This window comes from Stegodyphus dumicola, chromosome 11, assembly GCF_044657685.1.
Source record: "Stegodyphus dumicola isolate Sdum_Otavi_A_Nest chromosome 11, ASM4465768v1".
Classification (NCBI taxonomy): domain Eukaryota; kingdom Metazoa; phylum Arthropoda; class Arachnida; order Araneae; family Eresidae; genus Stegodyphus; species Stegodyphus dumicola.
In genome coordinates, this window is record NC_140778.1 from 78354412 (window position 1) to 78379948 (window position 25537).

Sequence of the window (25537 nt, forward strand, 5' to 3'; positions counted from 1 at the left end):
TGAATCACGATTTGTTTTTCAAAAGAGTGAGACAACATTCCCAGACGAAAAGGGAAGGGGGGTCGTTAATTTTTATCATGTCTAAGACATGATAAAAATTAACAAAAAGTTTTTTTTTTTTTTTTTTGAGTTGTAGAATTTTTTCAGCTCTGAAAATTTTTTTCCAGCCGACTCAAGACTTTACCATTTATATTTACGAATAGTCTTTGGATTATTTATTTATTTTCTTTTAAAAAGAAAAATTCTGAGCTAGACCTATCTATTGGCTTAACATTCTGGTCATAGAAACAGTCTAGAATCTCATTTTATTTTTCGAGGCTAATGCACGGGTTCTCCAATCAAAAGGGTTACTATAAAGGGATTGGTTTGAATGCATTTACCTGCAAATGTTGTAGGATTCTGTTGTTGAGCAGGGGGTATATTATTATTATTATTATTATTATTATTATGATTGTGGCAGATTCGTTTTCTACATGGAAGTCTAATCTCCTCCGAAGACCTTTTCTGGGGATCGTCGATAGATGGTTTTTCAATAGGAATCGTTTCCCTCGGATCCTCAAGAGATAGAGGGGGGTCCTGTCTTGAGACATGGAGCGGTCTCTCCTCCTCTTCCTCCTCCTCCTCGAGAAGTCTTGAGAAAGGGAGAGGATTTTCGATTCCCTTATTCTTGAGGGGTCTTGACAAATTGAGAGGTCCCTCCTCTTCGAAAGAGAGAGAAGTTTTGGTTCCCTTATCCTCGAGGGGTTTTGACAAATCGAGAGGTCCGTCATTTTCGAGGGGTCTTGATAAATGGAGAGGTTTTTCATCTTCGAGGGAGTTTGATAAAGGAAGAGGTCCCTCCTTCTCGAGGGGTCTTGATAAATGGAGAGGTTTTTCATCTTCGAGGAGGTTCGACAATGGGAGAGATTTCTCCTTCTCGAGGGGTCTCTCTTCCTCAAGGGGTTTTGAGGAAGGGAGAGGTTTTTCATCCTCGACGGGTTTTGACAAACTGAGAGGAATCTGAACAGGTTTCTCCTCATCCCCATCATTATCGAGGAGGATGAGGATAGGCTTTTGGAAAGGTTTTTTCTTTTTCTTCAGAACAGGCTCCTCTTGATGCTCGGGGAGAGGGATGGGGTAGTTGTTCCACCATTCTATTTTTTCTTGCTCGAGGATTTTTTCAAAAGTCGTGGCCTCTCTATGATGAGACGAAGGAGGAGAATCCTCGAGAAGAATATAATAGGTATTCTTCCCAGTCTTCTCGATCGAGAGAGGTTCGTGCAAACATTTATGCAACCATTCACTAAAATGAACGAGAATCCCTTTTGTCTTCTCAAGACGATCCATAATCCTATTCATTTGCGAGACGGTTAGAAAGTGGGACGTGTAAAAATATTTGGCTCGTTTCATTAACAAAATTTGTGCATCCAAAGGTGGAATGTCACGAGCCATCAACACGTTTTCGTCGGACAAAAATTCGTCCCGCATCTTTTGATAACTCCCCACGGTATAATAACCCGCACATTTTGAAAAATCGGAGGCTTTCAGGTAAACGACTCCTTGGATGATATAAAAGGAAAGATCAACATATTTATATTTGAAAGGAATACACATAGTGAGCTGGGGATGCCTCCTCGTGATCCACTTGGACAAAAATACGACTTTGGGGCTCTCCCCTTTTATTTATAGAGAGAAAGAGAGTCTGACCTTCCCTTCCCTCCTCCTCCTCTCTCTCTGCTTCCTCTATCTCTGGACGTCCTTGGATTGGAAAGGGTGACTTTGAAAAATAAAGAAGGTCATTGTTGGATAATTTTTTGTTTATTAAATTATTACTTTCACTTCCTCATTCCCACACACATTCATCTTTTAAGAAAAGAAAAAGAGGCCATGGAGATAAGATTTCTTGGAAAGAAGAGAGAGAGAAACAAAAAAAACAAATAAAACGGACGTCATAGAGCCTCTATGTGTGTCTGTGTGTGTCTATATAGATATATAAAAAGACGAGAGTACTGGGCGAGATCATTTCTTTTCCATTGGGAGCCATGTCGCTATTAGACGTTTTTCCAACTCAACGGATTTCGAACGGGGAGGATTTGAAGACGCTAAAGCAAATCTCCAACTTGAAAATTTTTTTGGCGTGTCATTGTGCGACATTTATTCCGCATTTACCACCTCATCAAGCGATCGTTTCTTTCAACCAAGATGTCGAATCCTCCAACCTGCTCGTTCAGAATATATACAGAAATGTATTCGAATCGCAACAAACGAAAGAGGAATCTCCCTTCTCTTGGAATCGGATGGATCGAGCTTTGAGACGGCCCATTCAAACAGACCGGCGATATACAGATCCGCGCACGAGTTTTCGGTGGAAGAATATTTTTCTCACGAAACGATATTTTACGTTTGACGTGAGAACGACGGCTGAGGATGAAGTTCATATTGTTCAAACCACAGCCGCTCCTCTCGTCTATTACGAATCATCGTCCCCCAATCTGAAGGAAAGAAGTTTTAAAGTCAGCGACAGGATGAAATATAAGAAATATATTCTAAGACCTTTTCAAAACTATGTCGTTCCCCCGAAAACGCAATATCTCATCGTCACAACCCAGAAGAGTCTCTTTCTCGTCGATCGGTGCTCGTACTCGCTTTGGAAACAATTGAAAGAGGAGATTTCTTTCCAATCGCCGATGATGTTTCAAGAAAAAGAAGAAGAAAACCCTCCGCCACCTTTACCCATCCCTTCCTTAGATGATAAGAGGAGCTGGACCAAACCGTTATTTCCCGAAACAAAATCGACCCGGCAACGGAATGAAATTGAAGTCATCACAATTGAAGATGAGGAGGAAGAAAAAAAATTACCTCTTAAAAAACGGTCGACTTACCGGAACCTACCTGGCGTGCAAGATCCGCTTCAGAATCCAGAAGCTTCTTCTTCTTCTTCTTCTTCCCCGACTTGTTCAAACAGGCAACCTCTTTCGGACTCCTCACATACAGAACCTCTTCCAGTATCCTCTTCTTTTTCTTCTTCTCCTCCAACCTGTCCCGACATCGTAGAGGTAGAATGTCAGACGGGTCCACAAGCTTCAAAAAGTCCCGACATCGTAGAGGTAGAATGTCAGCCGGGTCCACAAGTTCCAACAGGTCCAGAAATCATGGAGGCAGAATCACAGCCGGGTTCACAAGTTCCAACGGGTCCAGAAATCATGGAGGTAGAATTTCAGCCGGGTAAACCAGTTCCAACGGGTCCAGAAATCATGGAGGTAGAATCGCAGCCGGGTCCAGACATCCTAGATCCCTCCACTCATCCCAAAGAGACTCGAAGTGTTTCAAGACAACCTTGTGAGGATCCAGCCCTTCCCGTATGGAATGATTATATGGACTTACAAAATTTGGTGCAACAGGAAGGAGAAGAAAATAATCATACGGATGGGTGGGTCAAAGACTGTTTAGATCATTTGACTTCGAATGAAATTGAACTGTTATGGAATTGCATTTCTGAAATCACACCGGAAATGGTATAAAAACCAAAACAAAAAAAAACAATTTTTTTAATAACAAATGGGAGGAGGGTCATGATGTCAATTAAAAAAAAATATTATATAGAGTCCAATCTTGGTGGTTCACTTCAGTTTTCCAGCATGAGGTGATCCACGTTTCCCGAAATATGGATCCCATTCCAAGAGAGATTGTGTAGAGCCTTCACTTCAGTTATTTTTTTTTCTACCAAGAGGAGAGGGTCCCCAAAGGGTTACCCATGTCCAAAGAGAGAAAGTGTAGAGCATTCATTTCAGTTTTTTTTTTCAAGTTTAGGGGAGGGAGGTCTCAAAATGACACCCCTCCCCCCATTTTCAAAGAGAGATGGTGTAGAGCGTTCATTTCTGTTTTTTTCCAAAGTTAGGGAGTTTTCAAATGGCTACCCATTTCAGAGAAAGAGAGAGAGAAGGTGTAGAGCGTTCATTTCAGTTTTCCAACATTAGAAGGTCCCAAAATACCTTCTGAATTCAAAGAGAGATCGTGTAGAGCGTTCATTTCCAGTTCTCCAAGATCAGAAGAAGAGGGTCCGCTTTTCCCAAAAGGGCTTTCCGCATTCAGAGACAGCGAAATGCAGACTTCAGTTTTCTCCCTCCCCAAGAATAGAGGGTCCCAAAATGGCTTCCCATTTCAAAGAGGGAGGGAGAGGCGTTCATTTCCATTCTCCAAGATAGGGTCGTCTGCTTTTTCCCAAAATGGCTTCCCAATTCAAAAAGAGAGAGAGAGAGAGTAAAAGGGTGTGTAGAGCGGTCATGTTCATTCTCCAAGATAGGGTCGTCAGCTTTTTCTCAAAATGGCATCTCCCCATTCAAAAAGAGATCGTAACCAATTTTTTCCAGTTTTTTCCAAGATGGGGGGGAGAAGAAAACCTAGGATGGAATAACACGACACACAGAGAGAAAGAGAAAAAAAAACGCCATCTTGTCATTTTCTGATAGGGTACCGGTGTTCGAATACTTTTGTGACCGACTGTAGATAGTTTCAGAACGGAACGAGCAGGCATCGATAAAAATTTGAAACCTTCAGAATTGTTTCCTACCGTCGCTATGCACTTCTTTAGGCTGTCAACTTCTTTGGCGACGGCAGCAGAAACCCTATCATCAATTTGTTGTTCGACGGCAGAAACTCTCTCTTCTATATATTCTTTTACAGAAGAAATTCTTTCTTCTACTTGTTCTTTTACCGAAGAAACTCTTTCTTTTATTTGTCCAACTTTAGTTTCAACCGCGTCTATTCTGCCTTCCATAGCCTCAAATTTATTTTCTATTACGCAGGTAATTTGTCTTTTCATTTCGTCCTGACCTGCTTTCATCTCATTTTTAAGAGATTTCATCTCTTCCTTAACGGATTCCTGGCCCAATTTCATTTCTCCTTTAACGGATTCCTGGCCCAGTTTCATTTCTCCTTTAATGGATTCCTGGCCCAACTTCATTTCTTCTTTAACGGCCTAATTTCTTCTTTAACAGAGTCTTTCATTTCTTCTTTAAATGTAGCAAAGGCTACCATGAATTGTTTTAACTGTTCTTCCATCGCTCTTGTGATTGGCATTCAAAATCCCACTTCTGACACCAAAAATTGTTGCGTGCGTACGGGTTCGTTATGAAATGAATGCACAAGTTCGATGAAAAATGAACAAAACTTTATTATTATCACAACAGAAATGCTTAAATTTTCTCAAATTATCATGCAGTATCACAATATCTCACAGTAGTTATCTTTTAACTACTTAAATGTACAATAGAACGTAATTCAAAACAGCTAAAGAACGCTAATCCGCGAATTCGCTATAATCAACAACGGCAGTTTTCTAAACAACAACAAACTAAGCAACTACTACAAACTGAGATGTTTTCCTCCTTTTATAAGATTTTAAAATCACGCGCTAGAATTTTCCAGTACTTTCTCGAAATCAAAAAGAGATATTTATTTATTTAATGCACGCGCTCTTGTATTTTCAATTTTCCGGCTTAGCTTTCTTTTCATATTCGTCACGCGCTGCACTGCGCGAGAAATAAAACCATTTAATTTATAATTGAACTAACATTAGCTTTTGAAATACCAAATTCGTAACAATATATATATATATATATATTATATAGAATAAATACATTTACTACGAGTATAAAATACTAAAGAAAGGTTAAATTATTACTTTCATATAGCATAGAAATAGAATAAAAATACCATTATAAAAACATTGCGCCAACGTTTAATTGGATTAAAATATTACGTAAATTGAATATCGAATTAAAAACCATCATACCAACGTTTAAAAGAATTAAAATATTACTTAAATTAAATACCTTAAAATAAGTAAATAAGAACGCTTCGTACACTAGAGCTAAAATGACAGCAATTAGTTTATTGTTGGTAAAAAAGGAGGAATGTCTAATAATTTTCTTACCGTTACAGCGGTTATTTCTTCCAACATGACCACAATATCATATACGGCCGTCTCAGAATCGGCTCTTCTAACGGTCTTCATCTGTGATCTACATTTTCGCACTTCATTGAAGAAACAATTAGCGACGTTTCCTTCAAAAATTTAAAATAAATTTCTTCTGACCCTTGTAAGAATTTATAAATAAATCTTTGATTAGGAAAGCCAGGCTGGCGAAAATAAGGTCTCAAAGGACAATTTTTTGATTCCGAAACCAAAAATTCTTGGTACTTATCAAAAACAACATTCATCTTTGAAGGAGACATTTTTGAAGGAATTCGAAGATATGAATTAAATTTTAAAATGGCGCGGTAATGCACAAATTTTCAGCAACCTATCAGGGAGCTGATTACAGCTCATTAATGCACAAATATTCTGAAACCAATCAGAGAGCTGATTACATCACGCCTAGAATTAAAATTATTTAAATAATCATACATAATAAAATCATTTTAAAAAAGAAATGCAAAATTAAATTGTATTTTAATATTTAACAGCCATAAATAATGTTTAAAACATTAGATTAAATTTATAAATATTAAAACCAATTACCTTTAAAGTAAGGTGACGTCACTAATTACATCATCCACAGCATAAAATTTCATAAAATATGATAAAGAATAAAATTTTTATTTCAAATAAAAATGCAAAATTAAATTGATTTTTAATATTTAGAAGCCATAAATAATATTTAAAACACGGAATTTATGCATAATAACACGCATTATTTTTTAAATAAAATGTCAACAAAGTATCGGTTACCATAAATAACTTATCCAGCAATGGGTTTACCATAAGTCGTATTACTCGCCAAAAGAAAAACTGCCAAGAACTCGCCAAAATCCGTGCAACCGTCTACCAAAGTAGCACCGAAAAAATAAAATTAAGCAGAGCGGATATTTGTTTCTGTGTCTGATCGTAAACACTTGGCAACTAGCCAAAATATTCCTTCCGCCTCGGATTTGATGAATCATGAAGCAATACCTTCTTGTTCGTTTTGTTTAAAAGATCATGAAACGCGTAACTGTAAAAAGGCGTTTTATATTCCGTTAGATGAAAAAATATCTGCGGTAAAAAAGAAAGGTTTATGCAGAATATGCTTGGTTAAAGGTCACACCAGTAACCAGTGTCGATCAAATGTTAAGTGTCAGATCTGTTCAAAAAGACATTTGAAATTTTTTTGTCCTAGTCTTGAATGCAATAAGTCTAGGGCCCTAGTCTGGACACCGTCGAGATAGAAGAACGGGTCGCTTTTTGCGATCTACTCGACAGGGAGCGAGTCTGGTGTCATCGTGTCGATCATTACAGAGATCGATGCGTCGGAAATTTTTCCGTCAGCTGGACAGCTGCCGTTTAAGTTTCTGACTGTCGTTTTAGAGCTAAAATGAGGACGGCGGAGGTCACGGATTGTTTTTGAAAGTGTACGTAATAGATATTTTAATTTCTTAAGATTTGTAAACTCGAGTTTTTCGCTATAGAAATAACGCATTTGATGCTGACAATTCTACATTATTTAGTTATTCTACATTACCAATGCCTTAATTAAATTTTAGTGAAAATAATATATTTGGTGTTTTCCTATTTCACATGTAAAGAAGGGGTGCATACTTTTAATTTAAAATTGTAATTTTTAAACTAGTGTATATATCAATGTACTTAATTTCATGTTTTGATGAGTAATTTATAAATTTATAAATTTTATGTTTTAAATTATAATGTATTTCCCTCTACTTTTATTTGATTTTGTAGTGTATAAAAATGCAATACATTAGACATGCATTAAAGAATATGCAGTATATAATTCAAACTATGCACATCCTAAATTCAATACTTACATTAAATTGCTTTGAGTTAAAAAATTTATTTAAGTAGTTTTAACTGTACCGATATCAATGTCAATTTCCAATAGTTTCTAGAATTTCCTGTATAAAACAAGTTAAATTCCTGTATAATTTTCGGTTAAATTCTTGTCAATATTATAATGCAAGATTTATAATTAGTTATCAGATTTTTTAATGTGGTTACTATTACATCAGTTTTGTGTATATTTATTCAGATAAAAAAAGTGCTTAGTTTTGGTTTTATGTAATTACGGCAAAGCCTCGAGGGCTATCTGCCTAAAGTGAGGGTTGCCTTCGTGGAGGACATTTTAAGCAAAACTGGCTCGTATACAGGTAACACATGGGGAAAACCACGAAAACGTCCATGCAACCAGCCCGTTCGCGGGATTCCAACCTTGGACCGAACTTCTAGTGTTCAGCGATTTTACCGGCCGCTGGTAGGATCGATTTAAAAAGGGTATAAATATATATGTACTGCAATTTCTTTCACTGCATCTGTTAATATATTTATACAATTATATATATATATATATATATATATATATATTTAAAACAGATTTTCTGTGCCTTAAAATTCTGTGCTTCTGGAAGTTACCAATGATATATTCGTAATGACGCCCATGCGTCCAGCCCGTTCGCGGGATTCGAACCTCGCGACTGCACTACCAGTGTTCGGAGATTTTACCGCTCGGCCACTAGTGGGATCGACTTAAAAAGGGCATAAATAGGAATATGTACTGCAATTTCCTTTCATTGCATATATTAATATATTTTATATATACATATAGTTATTTATTTAAAACAGGTTTTGTATGCCTTAATTTTTTATGCTTTTGGAAATTACGAGAAATATGTTGGTAATGACAGATATATTGGTTATCAAAGATATGTTGTATAATGCAACAAACCCGTTCGCAGTATTCGGACCTCGGACCGAACTACCAGTGTTCAGCGATTTTACCACACGGTCAATGAGATCGATTTAAAAAGGTTATAAATAGGAATATGTATTGCAATTTACTTTCACTGCATATGTTAAAATATATATATATATACATATATTTTAGCAAAAAGCAGCAATGGCGCAAAGAATAAATTAAATTTGTATTTATTCAATTTATTCTTTAGAAACAATTATATATATGTGTGTGTGCAAGATTATATGTTTTATGATTTAACATATAGTTACTTAATTTTTTTTAATTTTTCTTCCTATAACTTTTGTTAAAAGTTTGTTATATTTTTACTCACTGCTTATTGGTATCTACGATACATAGTATATTTTGTAGCTACGTGATAGGTATAATTCCTGAATAAATAAAATTATTGATATAATCATTGGTTGCTAAAAATTATTTTTTTTTATTCAAATTCATTATGAATATTAAACACGCGTACGCGGTGCTATATTTCAATGATTTGACTTATGACGTTGTTGCATAACCTTTTCAGACAAAATAATGTATTTTAATCATAAAATTCCTGTTAACAAATAGTTTACAAACATGTAACCTTTTAGAAAATTTCCATTTTGCAAAACATCATATGTAAAATTATGTTTACGTTTCCTCACATACCTGAAGTTTTGAAAAGGCCATTTCTTTCTGCGTTTAAAATATCCATTAACGTTCCCCATTTCTTTTTTCCATACTCTTTACTAAATCCAGCAGCGTATTTTTTCGGAAAATTTCACCATTTACTCGAACTTGATTTGTTTTTTTCTACCACCATCTTGAGTAATAAGCAATTGCGAAACAGCCCCTTTGACAACAAACCAACTCCTTCACCTGAGCCCGGAGCAATGTGACAGACTGGTTGCTATGCAATAAACGTCACTTCCGCACGGAATTTCCACTTCACTTTCCGCCGACGAAATTTGAAGGGGCCAGACTCGCTCTCCCTTCTGCTGTCGAGTGTCGAGTGGAAAGAGAATCCCGACTGGTTTTCCGATATCGATCTCGACCGGTGTCCAGACTAGACACCCTAGTAAAATGCATAACCAGGAAAATCATGAGAAAACAATCGATTCTTTGCGTTCGCGTGCTACGAATGAAGTTTTCCTTCAGACCCTGGTTGTAAACATAGAAGTTAAGAATAAAAGGCGTAAAGTTAGATTAATGATTGATACGGGAAGCTCAAAATTTATGTTTTAAAGTCTACCGCAGAAGAAATGGGTTTTGACATGCAATGGGAGGAAGAATTTAGTCACTCTTTATTTGGTGGAACGAAAACTGAAATTTATAAGCATAAATGTTACAAGATTTATTTGAGTAGCGTTGATGGTAATTATTCGTGTAAATTAGATGCTGTAGACCATGATGTTATTTGTAATGATATTTCAAGCATAAGATACGGTTCTTGGATTCGGGAATTAGGAAATAAAGGAATACGCTTAACTGATACCCAAGGGAATCCAGGCCCTATTGAAGTACTGTTAGGGGCAGACATTGCAGGAAAGTTATTTACTGGAAAACGAGAAGAACTAAGAACAGTTTTAGTGGCTATAGAAACAAAATTGGGTTGGACTTTGATGGGTAAAGTACTTCAATCCGAACATCAGCACAATGTAAATATGAGTATAGTTTCTATGTTATCTCAAGAAGACCTGCCTATTTCATCGTTGTGGGACTTAGAATTATTGGGTATACGAGATCCTGTTGAACAAAAAACTAAAAGAGTCAAGAAGAGCTATTGTGGTTCATTTCCAAGAAACAGTTCGTCAATTAGAAAATGGTAGATACGAGGTTGATATGCCTTGGAAGATTGAGCATGCGGTCTTACCTGACAATTATGACCTATCTTTGAAAAGACTCGAATATACTACGAAGAAGTTGAAAAAAATCGGATACCGTGAAAAGTATCATGAAGTGCTTTATGAATGGCTGCAGGAAGGAGTTATTGAAGAAGTTCCCCAAAAGGAGTTGTCTTTACCCGTTCTTCATTACCTCCCATATCGTTCAGTCATTAAGGAAACGTCCTCCCTATCTTCCATGAAAATTAGACCCGTTTTTGATGCTTCGGTAAAGCTTTCTAATCAGCCATCTCTAAATGACTGTTTAGAGACTGGAGTTAATTTGATTGAAACTATTCCCTCTATTCTAGCAAGATTTCGCTTACATGAAATTGAGGTGATTTCAGACATCAGAAGAGCTTTTTTACAGATATCTCTAAATGAAAGAGATCGAGATTTTTTACGATTTCTTTGGTATGGTGATGATGGTAGAGTGAAAACATTTCGTCACACCCGTGTGGTATTTGGCATTACTTGTAGTCCATTTTTGCTAATGGCGGTTATTGGCCATCATTTATCCAAAGAATCGTGGAAAGAAAAATATTCTGAAGAATTTCTTAAAAAATTACAAGATAGTTCTTATGTCGATAATTGCGTAACTAGTGTACAAAATAATGCCGAACTAGAAATATTCATCGAATCTGCAACTAATGTGATCAAGAAAGGAATGTTTGATCTCAGAGGATGGGAAAGTTCTGGCATTCCTGCATTTTCAGAAAGTACAGTCGGTCACAAAAGTATTCGAACACCGGTACCCTATCAGAAAATGACAAGATGGCGTTTTTTTTCTCTTTCTCTCTGTGTGTCGTGTTATTCCATCCTAGGTTTTCTTCTCCCCCCCCATCTTGGAAAAAACTGGAAAAAATTGGTTACGATCTCTTTTTGAATGGGGAGATGCCATTTTGAGAAAAAGCTGACGACCCTATCTTGGAGAATGAACATGACCGCTCTACACACCCTTTTACTCTCTCTCTCTCTCTCTCTCTCTTTTTTTGAATTGGGAAGCCATTTTGGGAAAAAGCAGACGACCCTATCTTGGAGAATGGAAATGAACGCCTCTCCCTCTCTCTTTGAAATGGGAAGCCATTTTGGGACCCTCTATTCTTGGGGAGGGAGAAAACTGAAGTCTGCATTTCGCTGTCTCTGAATGCGGAAAGCCCTTTTGGGAAAAACGGACCCTCTTCTTCTGATCTTGGAGAACTGGAAATGAACGCTCTACACGATCTCTCTTTGAATTCAGAAGGTATTTTGGGACCTTCTAATGTTGGAAAACTGAAATGAACGCTCTACACCTTCTCTCTCTCTCTCTCTTTCTCTGAAATGGGTAGCCATTTGAAAACTCCCTAACTTTGGAAAAAAACAGAAATGAACGCTCTACACCATCTCTCTTTGAAAATGGGGGGGTGTCATTTGAGACCTCCCTCCCCTAAACTTGAAAAAAACTGAAATGAATGCTCTACACTTTCTCTCTTTGGACATGGGTAACCCTTTGGGGACCCTCTCCTCTTGGTAGAAAAAAAAAGAACTGAAGTGAAGGCTCTACACAATCTCTCTTGGAATGGGATCCATATTTCGGGAAACGTGGATCACCTCATGCTGGAAAACTGAAGTGAACCACCAAGATTGGACTCTATATAATATTTTTTTTAATTGACATCATGACCCTCCTCCCATTTGTTATTAAAAAAATTGTTTTTTTTGTTTTGGTTTTTATCCCATTTCCGATGTGATTTCAGAAATGCAATTCCATAACAGTTCAATTTCATTCGAGGTTAAATGATCTAAACAGTCTTTGACCCACCCATCCGTATGATTATTTTCTTCTCCTTCCTGTTGCACCAAATTTTGTATGTCCATATAATCATTCCATACGGGAAGGGCTGTATCCTCACAAGGCTGTCTTGAAACACTTGGAGTCTCTTTGGAATGAGTGGAGGGATCTAGGATGTCTGGACCCGGCTGCGATTCTACCTCCATGATTTCTGGACCCGTTGGAACTTGTTTACCCGGCTGAAATTCTACCTCCATAATTTCTGGACCCGTTGGAACTTGTGAACCCGGCTGTGATTCTGCCTCCATGATTTCTGGACCTGTTGGAACTTGTGGACCCGGCTGACATTCTACCTCTACGATGTCGGAACTTTTTGAAGCTTGTGGACCCGTCTGAAATTCTACCTCTACGATGTCGGGACAGGTTGGAGGAGAAGAAGAAGAAGAAGAGGATACTGGAAGAGGTTCTGTCTGTGAGGAGTCCAAAAGAGGTTGCCTGTTTGAACAAGTCGGGGAAGAAGAAGAAGAAGAAGCTTCTGGATTCTGAAGCGGATCTTGCACGCCAGGTAGGTTCCGGTAAGTCGACCGTTTTTTAAGAGGTAATTTTTTTTCTTCCTCCTCATCTTCAATTGTGATGACTTCAATTTCATTCCGTTGCCGGGTCGATTTTGTTTCGGGAAATAACGGTTTGGTCCAGCTCCTCTTATCATCTAAGGAAGGGATGGGTAAAGGTGGCGGAGGGTTTTCTTCTTCTTTTTCTTGAAACACCATCGGCGATTGGAAAGAAATCTCCGCTTTCAGTTGTTTCCAAAGCGAGTACGAGCACCGATCGACGAGAAAGAGAATCTTCTGGGTTGTGACGATGAGATATTGCGTTTTCGGGGGAAAGACATAGTTTTGAAAAGGTCTTAGAATATATTTCTTATATTTCATCCTGTCGCTGACTTTAAAACTTCTTTCCTTCAGATTGGGGGACGATGATTCGTAATAGGCGAGAGGAGCGGCTGTGATTTGAACAATATGAACTTCGTCCTCAGCCGTCGTTCTCACTCCAAACGTAAAATATCGTTTCGTGAGAAAAATATTCTTCCACCGAAAACTCGTGCGCGGATCTGTATATCGCCGGTCTGTTTGAATGGGCCGTCTCAAAGCTCGATCCATCCGATTCCAAGAGAAGGGAGATTCCTCTTTCGTTTGTTGCGATTCGAATACATTTCTGTATATATTCTGAACGAGCAGGTTGGAGGATTCGACATCTTGGTTGAAAGAAACGATCGCTTGATGAGGTGGTAAATGCGGAATAAATGTCGCACAATGACACGCCAAAAAAATTTTCAAGTTGGAGATTTGCTTTAGCGTCTTCAAATCCTCCCCGTTCGAAATCCGTTGAGTTGGAAAAACGTCTAATAGCGACATGGCTCCCAATGGAAAAGAAATGATCTCGCCCAGTACTCTCGTCTTTTTATATATCTATATAGACACACACAGACACACATAGAGGCTCTATGACGTCCATTTTATTTGTTTTTTTTTTGTTTCTCTCTCTCTCTTCTTTCCAAGAAATCTTATCTCCATGCCCTCTTTTTCTTTTCTTAAAAGATGAATGTGTGTGGGAATGAGGAAGTGAAAGTAATAATTTAATAAACAAAAAATTATCCAACCATGACCTTCTTTTTTTTTTCAAAGTCAACCTTTCCAATCCAAGGACGTCCAGAGATAGAGGAAGCAGGGAGAGAGGAGGAGGAGGGAAGGGAAGGTCACACTGTCTTTCTCTCTATAAATAAAAGGGGAGAGCCCCAAAGTCGTATTTTTGTCCAAGTGGATCATGAGGAGGCATCCCCAGCTCACTACGTGTATTCCTTTCAAATATAAATATGTTGATCTTTCCTTTTATATCATCCAAGGAGTCGTTTACCTGAAAGCCTCCGATTTTTCAAAATGTGCGGGTTATTATACCGTGGGGAGTTATCAAAAGATGCGGGACGAATTTTTATCCGACGAAAACGTGTTGATGGCTCGTGAGATTCCACCTTTGGATGCACAAATTTTGTTAATGAAACGAGCCAAATATTTTTACACGTCCCACTTTCTAACCGTCTCGCAAATGAATAGGATTATGGATCGTCTTGAGAAGACAAAAGGGATTCTCGTTCATTTTAGTGAATGGTTGCATAAATGTTTGCACGAACCTCTCTCGATCGAGAAGACTGGGAAGAATACCTATTATATTCTTCTCGAGGACTCTCCTCCTTCGTCTCATCATAGAGAGGCCACGACTTTTGAAAAAATCCTCGAGCAAGAAAAAATAGAATGGTGGAACAACTACCCCATCCCTCTCCCCGAGCATCAAGAGGAGCCTGTTCAGAAGAAAAAGAAAAAACCTTTCCAAAAGCCTATCCTCATCCTCCTCGATAATGATGGGGATGAGGAGAAGCCTGTTCAGATTCCTCTCAGTTTGTCAAAACCCGTCGAGGATGAAAAACCTCTCCCTTTTTCAAGACCCCTTGAGGAAGAGAGACCCCTCGAGAAGGAGAGATCTCTCCCCTTGTCCAACCTCCTCGAAGATGAAAAACCTCTCCCTTTCTCAAGATCCCTCGAAGATGAAAAACCTCTCCATTTATCAAGACCCCTCGAAAATGAGGGACCTCTCGATTTGTCAAAACCCCTCGAGGATAAGGGAACCAAAACTTCTCTCTCTTTCGAAGAGGAGGGACCTCTCAATTTGTCAAGACCCCTCAAGAATAAGGGAACCGAAAATCCTCTCCCTTTCTCAAGACTTCTCGAGGAGGAGGAGGACGAGGAGGAGAGACCGCTCCGTGTCTCAAGACAGGACCCCCCTCTATCTCTTGAGCATCCGAGGGAAACGATTCCTATTGAAAAACCATCCATCGACGATCCCCACAAAAGGTCTTCGGAGGAGATTAGACTTCCATGTAGAAAACGAATCTGCCACAATCATCATCATCATCATCATCATAATAATAATAATAATAATATACCCCCTTCTCAACAACAGAATCCTACAACATTTGCAGATAAATGCATTCAAACCAATCCCTTTATAGTAACCCTTTTGATTGGAGAACCCGTGCATTAGCCTCGAAAAATAAAATGAGATTCTAGACTGTTTCTATGACCAGAATATTAAGCCAATAGATAGGTCTAGCTCAGAATTTTTCTTTTTAAAAGAAAATAAATAAATAATCCAAAGACTATTCGTAAATATAAATGCTAAAGTCTCGAGTCGGCTGGAAAAAAATTTTCAGAGCTGAGAAAAATTCTACAACTCAAAAAAAAAAAAAAAAACTTTTTCTTAATTTTTTATCATGTCTTAGACATGATAAAAATTAACGACCCCCTTCCCTTTTCGTCTGGGAATGTTGTCTCACTCTTTTGAAAAACAAATCCTGATTCATTCATGGAATAATTGCCATTAGAGAAAGGATGAATCATGGTCTATTTTTAGAAAGGGTGAGACATCCTTCCCAGACAAAAAGGGAGGGTCATTAATTTTTATCATGTCTAAGACATGATAAAAATTAACCAAAAGTTTTTTTTTCATTAGAGAATTTTTATCTCACCTCTGAGAAATTTTTTTTCTCCCAGCCGATTCGAGACTTTACCATTTGTTTTTAAGAATGATTTCTCCCTGATCTATTATTTCAAAATTCCAAGTTTCGCTTCAGAACCATCTGTGCTGTTGAAGAAGTAACGTGATATATGTATTTTTTTAATGAGTTCTGTCAAGATTGAATTGTGCAGGATCGACCTTGCGAATTTCTTCTCTGTGTCTTTAAATAATAATGATACCGAACTGCTTTTTGTAGAGCGCAATGGAAAAAACCTTTTGTATGGTTAGGACAATTCATGTGTTCGATCCCATTGTATTTGAGAATCTCTTGCGTCGATCCCGAAATGCAATAAATGGATCTTTGCAACCATTTCTCTAAAAACCGCCGTTTCATTTCTCCTCGCACCCAAATCATGGAAAGAGGTTCCGTCAACATCGTTAACACCCATGGAAAATAACTGTACGGAATTTCTCCTTCGTACCACGACAAGCCGTGATAATAATCACTTGCCCACACAGCGGTTCGTTTTTCTTTCTCGGTAAGCATTTGCCATGGAAACGGGGGTTTAAAAACAAATACCCCTCGAGAAGTACCGTCCAATGTGACGTAAGCTAATTCTTTCACAATAAAGGCTCCTTGAGAATCGTAGAAACATTCAAAGTCGAGCACGAGTTCCATGTTTTTTATTTCTTTTTCTTTCCAAGGTGACCTTTATTATTATTATGATGGATGTGTATTGAGATACGCACGATATTATTCAAAAAACAAAAGTATATACGAATGTGACCTTTCCCAGAATTCATACGACCTGTCACGTGCAACCTTCTCTCTCTATATATAAAAGAGGATACGGCGAGAGAACGCTATCCATTTTTTCCTTCAGGATACACAGCGAGAGAGAGAGAGAGAGAATTTTGTTTTCTTTTTTTCCTCAATTGAAGAAGATGGACATTTTGAGTGCCAAACCTCTCAAAGATTCCTACATTGTTCTGGACATGGAATACTTTCACTGTTATGATCCAAAGACGGGAGATATATGTTTCATCTTGAAAGAACTGGGCTACATCACTTGCGATTTAACCTTATGCGGATCCATGATTTTTCTCCCTCCTGTCCATTACGATGACTTATCGTCCCGCAATCAAGCTGTGGTCAACCAGACTACAAATAATCGACACGGCCTGCAATGGATCGAGGGTCGTCTTTCCTACGAGCATCTTCCTACGATCCTGAAAATGCTGACCGAAAATGTGGAGACGATCTACGTCAATGGATACGATAAAGCCGAATTTTTCAGCAAGCTCTGCCAGCGATCCGTTTACGAGTTTTATATCCCAGGGAAAACCGAGTGGCGAAACAAGTCGAAATGCACGCGACACCAATATTTTCAAAAGATGATTCATTGTGCCGAGAACAAGGTGAGAAATTTTCGATACCATTTGATGGAGGGTAGTTACGTTTTCCGGAAATTACATTGTTACCCCTCCGAAAGCAAAGCTGTCGAAGAGGAGGCGGAAGAATCTCCCCAGGAGAACTCGTGCGACGATGAGGAGGAGGAGGAGGATGAACTTTCTAATAATAATAATAATAATAATAAATGTCTAAGTTGGGATGCTTTAGAGACCCAAGAATATTGGTCTCAACCCTTATCTCACCTAGACCTGAAAGAGGATCCTCAAGTGTACTCTTTGTGGTCCTCTTCTAAAATTTGGTCTTGGAGAGAACTCTTGAATGTTCATGAATGAAATGGTATGTAAATCCCTAGAGAAAAAAATAGAAAAAAAAAAGTTCCTTTTTTTGTAATATGTTGATTTTTTCCAATCCCATTTCTTTTCCATAACTCCAGCCCAATCGACGAGAAGAAGACGAATTTTCCAAGTTACACAAGACAAATCTTCCAAGTTACACAAGACGTAGAAAGATTTCACAAGGATTTATAAATCACACGCTCCCACATGATATATGTATAGAGAGAAAAAGACCCTCTGTTCTCTAGCCAATACGTCAAGACTTCCCTAAACTAAGAGAGATCATGAGTACCGAGGAAACCTTAGCAGAGCAAGTGGAAAGACTTTCAAAGAGATTAGAAGAGTTAAGACGGGATAGATTTACAGTTCCGCCGACTAAAGAGGAAACTATCATCGATTTCAACAAACCGCTGTACTTTCATCCTCTACCCCAAAGAATGAGACGAGTGGACTCGCCGTTGAACAGTTCCAATGAGAAACAAAATGTCACTTATTTGAATAGTCAATTTCAACACATGAATATTTCATAAGTATTTTTTCCCTAAAGCGTAGGGAGATCGGATCAGTAGTTTTTCCCTTTTCATCGTCGAAAAAGATTGGGAGGAAAAATCTTTCTCAGCTCTCTCAGAAAAATTTTTAAGCCTTAAAAAAAAAAAAAAAAAAAAAAAAAAAAAAACCTTTTTGTTAATTTTTATCATGTCTTAGACATGAGAAAAATTAACTCTACCCCCCCTTTTGTCTGGGAATGTTGTCTCACACTTTCTAAAAGTAGACCATCACTCCTCCTTTCCTAAAGAATAGAATTCCAAGAATGGGATCTGGTCTATTTTTAGAAACGGTGAGACCCTATTCCCAGACATAAGGCGGGTAGAGTTAATTTTTATCATGTCTAAAGTTCAGGGTCCATCCATCTTCTTATGTGAAACGGTGACCCTGACAAGATCGAGATAAACAAGTCCTCTGAGTTGTTTTGTAATCTTGACACGATCCAAGAAAGACTTTTTATTATTTTTTTTTTTTTTGAAAAAGGCGGGGGATGGGGAGAGAAAATGTTCTCACGACCCTCAGATATCTTTTCATAAATATATTTTTATCAAAGTGTTTCTTTCATTCCGATCCTTTTAAGAGGTTGGAATGACCCTGACATTTAGATGGGGTCGCGATCCCGACAGATGTCGGCGAGTATAAAAGTGTGTATCCTCCGCGAGATTTCTTCAGAGAACAGAAGAAGACGTGAACTGAGCTGGTAAGTCCCTTTGGTCCTATGAATATGGTTATCTATAAACTCGATTTGATTCTTAGTTTTTTTTTAATAATCATAATAATCATAACTTCATTTAAAAAAAACCTTTGAAACTTTGAAACTTCTTAACCCTTTGAAAAGAAAAATGTCTCTTTCAAGACGACGACTCTAAAACGTTTTATTGTTTTTTTACCCTTTCTAGATCTTCCCTGTTATACATATATACCTTTTCGATTCTCTTTTTTGCTCCTGTTTGTGGAAGACATCACCGTATTCATCGCCATGGCGTGTTCAGAAAACTTTATCGTGCTCGATCTAGAGGGTTTCCAGTCCTACAACCAGAAGAAGGGTGAATTTACCTACGTTTTAAAAGAATTGGGCTATGCGACAAAAGATTTTTTGACCGTGGGATCGTTGACGTTTACTCCTCCTCACCTCTTCCACCAACTGAGTGAAAAAAACCAAAAGACAAACGCCTGGCTGACGAGAAACCGGCACGGACTTCGTTGGAACGAGGGTCATATTCCCTACAACCATTTAGGACGCATTCTCCAATCGCTCACTCACAGCTTCTCCACGATTTATGTGGTGGGATGCCAGAAAGCTAAATTCTTTGCTAAAGCCTTGGATTATCAAAAACCCGTGACCCAAATTTATGTGCCAGATGGAATCATTTGGAAGTATCGGGAAAAATGTGCCCGACATCATCAAAGGATGAAATATTTCCATTGTGCCGAAAACAAAGTGCGCAACTATCGATGGCATATTATGGAAGGAGATTTTCATATCAATCACGTCTATCCAGACGGAACGGAGAAAGAGGAGAGGATTCAGGAGGAAGCAGACAATCCTCTGCAAGCTTTTGATAAGGCCTACGATCAGTTAGAGAAGGATCCGTCCCCAAAAGCGTACGATAACCTCATGCAGAAATGGGATAATCTGTCCTGTTTCCAAGTGATGGAACATCCGGATAAGCATACGCCTTTAAATTTGATGGGCTCTTCTACTTCGTCAACTTCCTCCAGTAACTCGAGGAAGACGGAGGGTTGGGGAGACATACCTGAAAATATTCCCCATTACGATCCAGCAGCCTGTTGGGACGAACCTTGCAAAGAATCTCATGAGACCCCCAAAATATCTTCAGAGGATCCAAAGACAAAATCCACTGAGTGTTGGTACAATGAACAGACGACCCATGCTCCAAAATCTATTGAGACTATGTCCACTGAATGTTGGGACAATGAACGGACGACCCATGCTCCAAAATCGACTGAGACTATGTCCACTGAGTGTTGGGACGATGAAACCGAAAAGACGACAGAGAATTGGGATGACCGTTCTCAAAAGTATTTGAATTGATATATACATAAACTCAGGAGAAAAAAAATAAAGAAAAGATTTTTAGAAATAAGTAGGGAAAGGTTCTCCGCTTTCCCTATATTTATGGAAATGGACTGAGAAGAGAGAGAGATAGACGAATCAGGAGACCAAAAAAATGGGTCTTGGAAGGAATGAGTGCAAATGCATTCGATTCCTTCCGAGACCCATTTTTTTTGGGTCCCTCTCTCATCCAATCTTGGAAAAGAACTTTGTCCTATTTTTCTAGGTCCATTCAAAAAGAAATGAATCTATCCATAAATTTTCTTAAAAGAAAAAAAACAAAAAAGATCCTTTACCTCTTGACGGTCCAAAGTCGAGAATCTTGGAAAAAGTTATCCACTTTCTCCATCCAGTCAAGCTTCTCTGTAGAAAATCTAGTAGGTGCATCTGCATTCTCGAACACCCGGCAGTTATTATTGGACGCGAAACGTCGAATGCTGAAATAGTCATCCAGTCGAAATAGCATTCCAGTACAGGAATCCTAGATCCACATACGCGTGCACGTAATAGTCATCGTTATATTCCAGTTTGAGCAGCATGGCTTTTGTATATTTTTTTTCCGTTCTCAAGGCGAAACACTCGTCTGATATGAACAAGAGCTCGCTGGCGATCCGTTTATATAGACTCCTCAGAGAGAGAGGGAGAGAGAGAGGGAGGAACAAGGTTGATGAATTCTAAAATAAAAAAAATGATAACGAAATGAGATTGGCTAGCAAAAAAAAAAAAAAAATTTTTGTTAATTTTTATCATGTCTTCTAGACATGATAAAAATTAACTCATCCCCCTTTTGTCTGGGTATGTTGTCTCACCGTTTCTAAAAATAGACCAGAACCCAGTCTTTTCTTGGAATTCTATTCTTTAAAAGGATCAGTCATGGTCTATTTTCAGAAAGTGGGAGACAACATTCCCAGACAAAAGGGGGGTGAGTTAATTTTTATCATGTCTAGAAGACATGATAAAAATTAACAAAAAGTTTTTTTTTTTTTTTTTTTTTTTTTTTTTTCATCTCAAAATTTTTTTCTGAGCTCTGAGAAATTTTTCCTAGCCGATCCCGTTTCGTTTTTCGACTTTCACTTTCAACTCTTCACTTTTCTATAAAAGCTAAAAGCATTCCACTTTTCTGTTCAGAACAGTGTCTCTCTCTACCCAAATCTGAAACCCTAGTCACGAGAGAATATGAGACTAGAAAAATAGTTTAGCTTATTGATCTAAAAAATGTCCCATGCTAGAACTCAGAATTATAATCAGAGCGGGGCTTTCCAGTATCTACTTCCAAGATTTTAGATTTGCCATGGGTGACATGTTCCCAAATTCATAAATTCTTCAATTATAGTCCCCTTCTTTGACAAATGGCTAAGAAATTCTTAAAGAATATCATGATAAAGATTTAGCTATCTATATATAACATTATGTTTTCCTTTCTAAAACAAAATCCAGTCTTGATCGAAATGGACTTTACGCACAATTTATTGTATCCCCCCCTTTCCAAGATTGGTTTGAAGAAGTGATCAAAAAAAATGGGTCTGGAAGGAAAAGAGTGCATTTCGAGAAAAGAAAAGAGGACCCTCTTTTTCTCGCAATGCACCCGTTTCCTTCCAGACCCATTTCTTTTACCTCCTCAGAACTCTCTTTCTTTTCTCCTCCCTCTCTCTCTTAAGAGGGATTGAAACAAAGAGGCTAGATGGAAAAGTTTCTTTTTTTTTCTTTCGAGAAGATAAAAAAAGTTTGGAGGAGGAGCAAATTTTTTTTTTGGGTGGTGGTGGTGGTCTTTTTTAGAAGGTGATAACTTTAGTGACATTTAAAGAGACCACCAGAGGATCCGTTTGAGTCTCGACGACCTTTTCTTGACGGGGGTCTGTCTGGCAATAAGCGCTGGCATATTGTTTAGGGTAAGTAGAAGAATCCGTCATGCCTGGATGAGGCGGTATGTAGCGCACTCCCAGATTAAAGAGGGTGATGAAGGGAAATTTCTCCCCCGGATAGAGCAGTCGGTAAACGGGTTGATTGGGTACAACTCGAACCAGCGGCTGAGTTAAAATGCTATACACCCAGGCCAGAAGCTGATTATTTTTAGGATTATTTTCGGCCAGATGTAACATTTCTTCGCTGGAGAGGACATATCCCTCTTGAGAACTGCCGAGACTCTCAAGATCTTTTATTTTCCTGAAGACGTGGTGTTCGTCGAAAAACACGGAGAGAATGTCCCAGGTTCTTTTACTGGAAGTATGAATCAGAGGCAAAATGTCCGTAGCGTTCCAAAACAATCTTCCGTCATCCACATAACAGCGAATGCTCACAAACTCATTATATAAGACGCGGATCATCATCTTGAGTAGAAATATGGATACGCACAGCAGTCTCTCTCTCTGGGAAATAGAGTCTGTCTTCCACTCGCCTCTCTATATATACGAGAAGACCACGTGATGGGTGACGTGACGGTTAACTTCTAGAAAAAAAAATCAACTTTGTCTACCTCTCTCTCTCTATGACCTTCTATTTTTTTCCTAAAGGACACCCCGTCACCTTTTCAAAGGTCATGGGATTGAGAGGAACGAAAGAAAAAAAAAACAACCATCCTTTGTATACTACCTATGACCTTCTCCTAGAGACCCCTGTCATTTTCTTCTCGAAAGCTACGTGATGAAAGCTTTTTTTTTATTCTAGAGTTTATCAACTTTGTAGACACATGACCCCGTCACCTTCTCAAAGGCCATGTCGTATGGAATGGGACCCTTTTGGTTTTTTCTTTTGAGCAAATAAAAAATAAAACAACTTTATAATCATCTCTCTATGACCTTCACAAACACTCATGTTTTATCATTTTTTTATTTTAGAATTCATCAACCTTGTTCCTCCTCCCCTCTCCCTCTCTCTCTCTGAGGAGTGTATATAAACGGATCGCCAGCGAGCTCTTGTTCATATCAGACGTGTGTTTCGCCTTGAGAACGGAAAAAAAAAAATACAAAAGCCATGCTGCTCAAACTGGAATATAACGATGACTATTACGTGCACGCGTATGTGGATCTAGGATTCCTGTACTGGAATGCCAAAGATATCTTGACTCTCTTGCCTACGAACGTCTCGCATACGACGAGTGTTCTTCAAGTCTTTTTCCCTAATCGACACCATTTTCTTCGACTAGGCGATTTGGAAACTACTCCAAAGAATGGAGTCAACCGAACCAGATTGTCTTCACTTCGAATGAATCGCCCTTCGTCGCTTCGAAATCCCTGCATAACAAGTCGCTCTTCCCTTGGATGTGTAAAATATTCATGAGACCTCTGACGAAAATTGAGGAGGACGGGGAAACGTATATCACCCTCCGAGAGTCTGTGCAAGACGAACAAGAAAGGAAAAAGAGTCCTCTCTTTTTCATCACTCAATTCGGGATCCATCATCTCCCCAAAATCATCCAGAGACATCAAGCCTTCGTTGAAAAGTATCAGAAAGAGGATGATGGTGGTGATGATGATGATGATGATGATGATGCGATATGGTCTCCAGTCGCTTAAAGAAGGCGAAACGTTCTCCGCTTTCCCTATTCCATAGGCTGGAGAGTTGAATCAGGAGACCAAAAAAATGGGTCTTGGAAGGAATGAGTGCATTTCAAAATGCATTCGATTCCTTCCGAGACCCATTTTTTGGGCCACTCTCTCCTCCAATATTGGGAGAGAGAGAGAGAAAAGAAATTTATCATCTCCTGTCCACCCAAAAAGAAACGATGTATTTTTGTTTTTCTGGATGCCGCCGAATTTGTAGAGGAATCGTCCAGAAACCGGCCCTCAAGCCCATTTTCAGACTATTTCTATACATATTCGGTCATCAAGATGGTCCGGGGACGACTTTGTTTGGACATCATTTCTATATAGATGGTGAAATTTGTATAGCCATTTCTAAAGAATCTCAGAGAAAACTAAAAGCGAGATTGCAAAAAAAGAAATAGCCTCCAGTGACACAATTCCAACGACAGTGGATAGGAAAAGTGAAGAGTTGAAAATGAAAGTCGAAAAACGAAATAGGATCGGCTAGGAAAAAGTTTTCAGAGCTCAGAAAAAAATTCTGAGATGTAAAAAAAAAAAAAAAAAAAAAAAAAAAAAAAAAAAAAAAAAACTTTTTGTTAATTTTTATCATGTCTTCTAGACATGATAAAAATTAACTCACCCCCCTTTTGTCTGGGAATGTAGTCTCCCACTTTCTAAAAATAGACCATGACTCATCCTTTTAAAGAATAGAATTCCAAGAAAAGACTGGGTTCTGGTCTATTTTTAGAAACGGTGAGACAACATACCCAGACAAAAGGGGCATGAGTTAATTTTTATCATGTCTAGAAGACATGATAAAAATTTTTATCATGTCTAGAAGACATGATAAAAATTAACAAAAAGTTTTTTGTCCATCAAAAAGACATTCTTTTTGTTTCTGAATGCAACCGAATGTATATAGGAATATACTAGAAAGCGCCCTCCCCTCCAAGCCCATTTTAAGTATATCTCTATACAAATTCGGTATAAAATTGTCCGGGGACGACTTTGTCCGGAGACGACTCTGTCCGGGGACGACTCCGTTTGGACTCAACCATGACGTCATTTTAATATAGTGGAATGTGTGTAGAAATAGTCGGAAAAAGGATTCGAACGCCCGTTTTCAGTATATTCCAATACAAAATTGATTGTCCACAACATAAAAAAAGACATCATTTTTTTCTTGGATAGAGCTCCATTTGTATTTGAATATACTGAAAACCGACTCGAACGCCCGTTTTCAGTATATTCCAATACAAAATAGGGCAGTCCACAACATAAAAAAAAAGACATCATTTTTTTCTTGGATGGAGCTCCATTTGTATTGAAATATACTGAAAACCGACGTGAACGCCCGTTTTCAGTATATTCCAATACAAAATTGGCAGTCCACAAAATAAAAAAAGACATCATTTTTTTCTTGGATCGAGCTCCACTTGTATTGTAATATACTGAAAACCGACGTGAACGCCCGTTTTCAGTATATTCCAATACAAAATTTGCTGTCCACAACATAAAAAAGACATCATTTTTTTTCTTGGATCGAGCTCCATTTGTATTGAAATATACTGAAAACCGACTCGAACGCCCGTTTTCAGTATATTCCAATACAAAATAGGGCAGTCCAGAAAATAAAAAAAAAGACATCATTTTTTTCTTGGATCGAGCTCCACTTGTATTGAAATATACTGAAAACCGACTCGAACGCCCGTTTTCAGTAT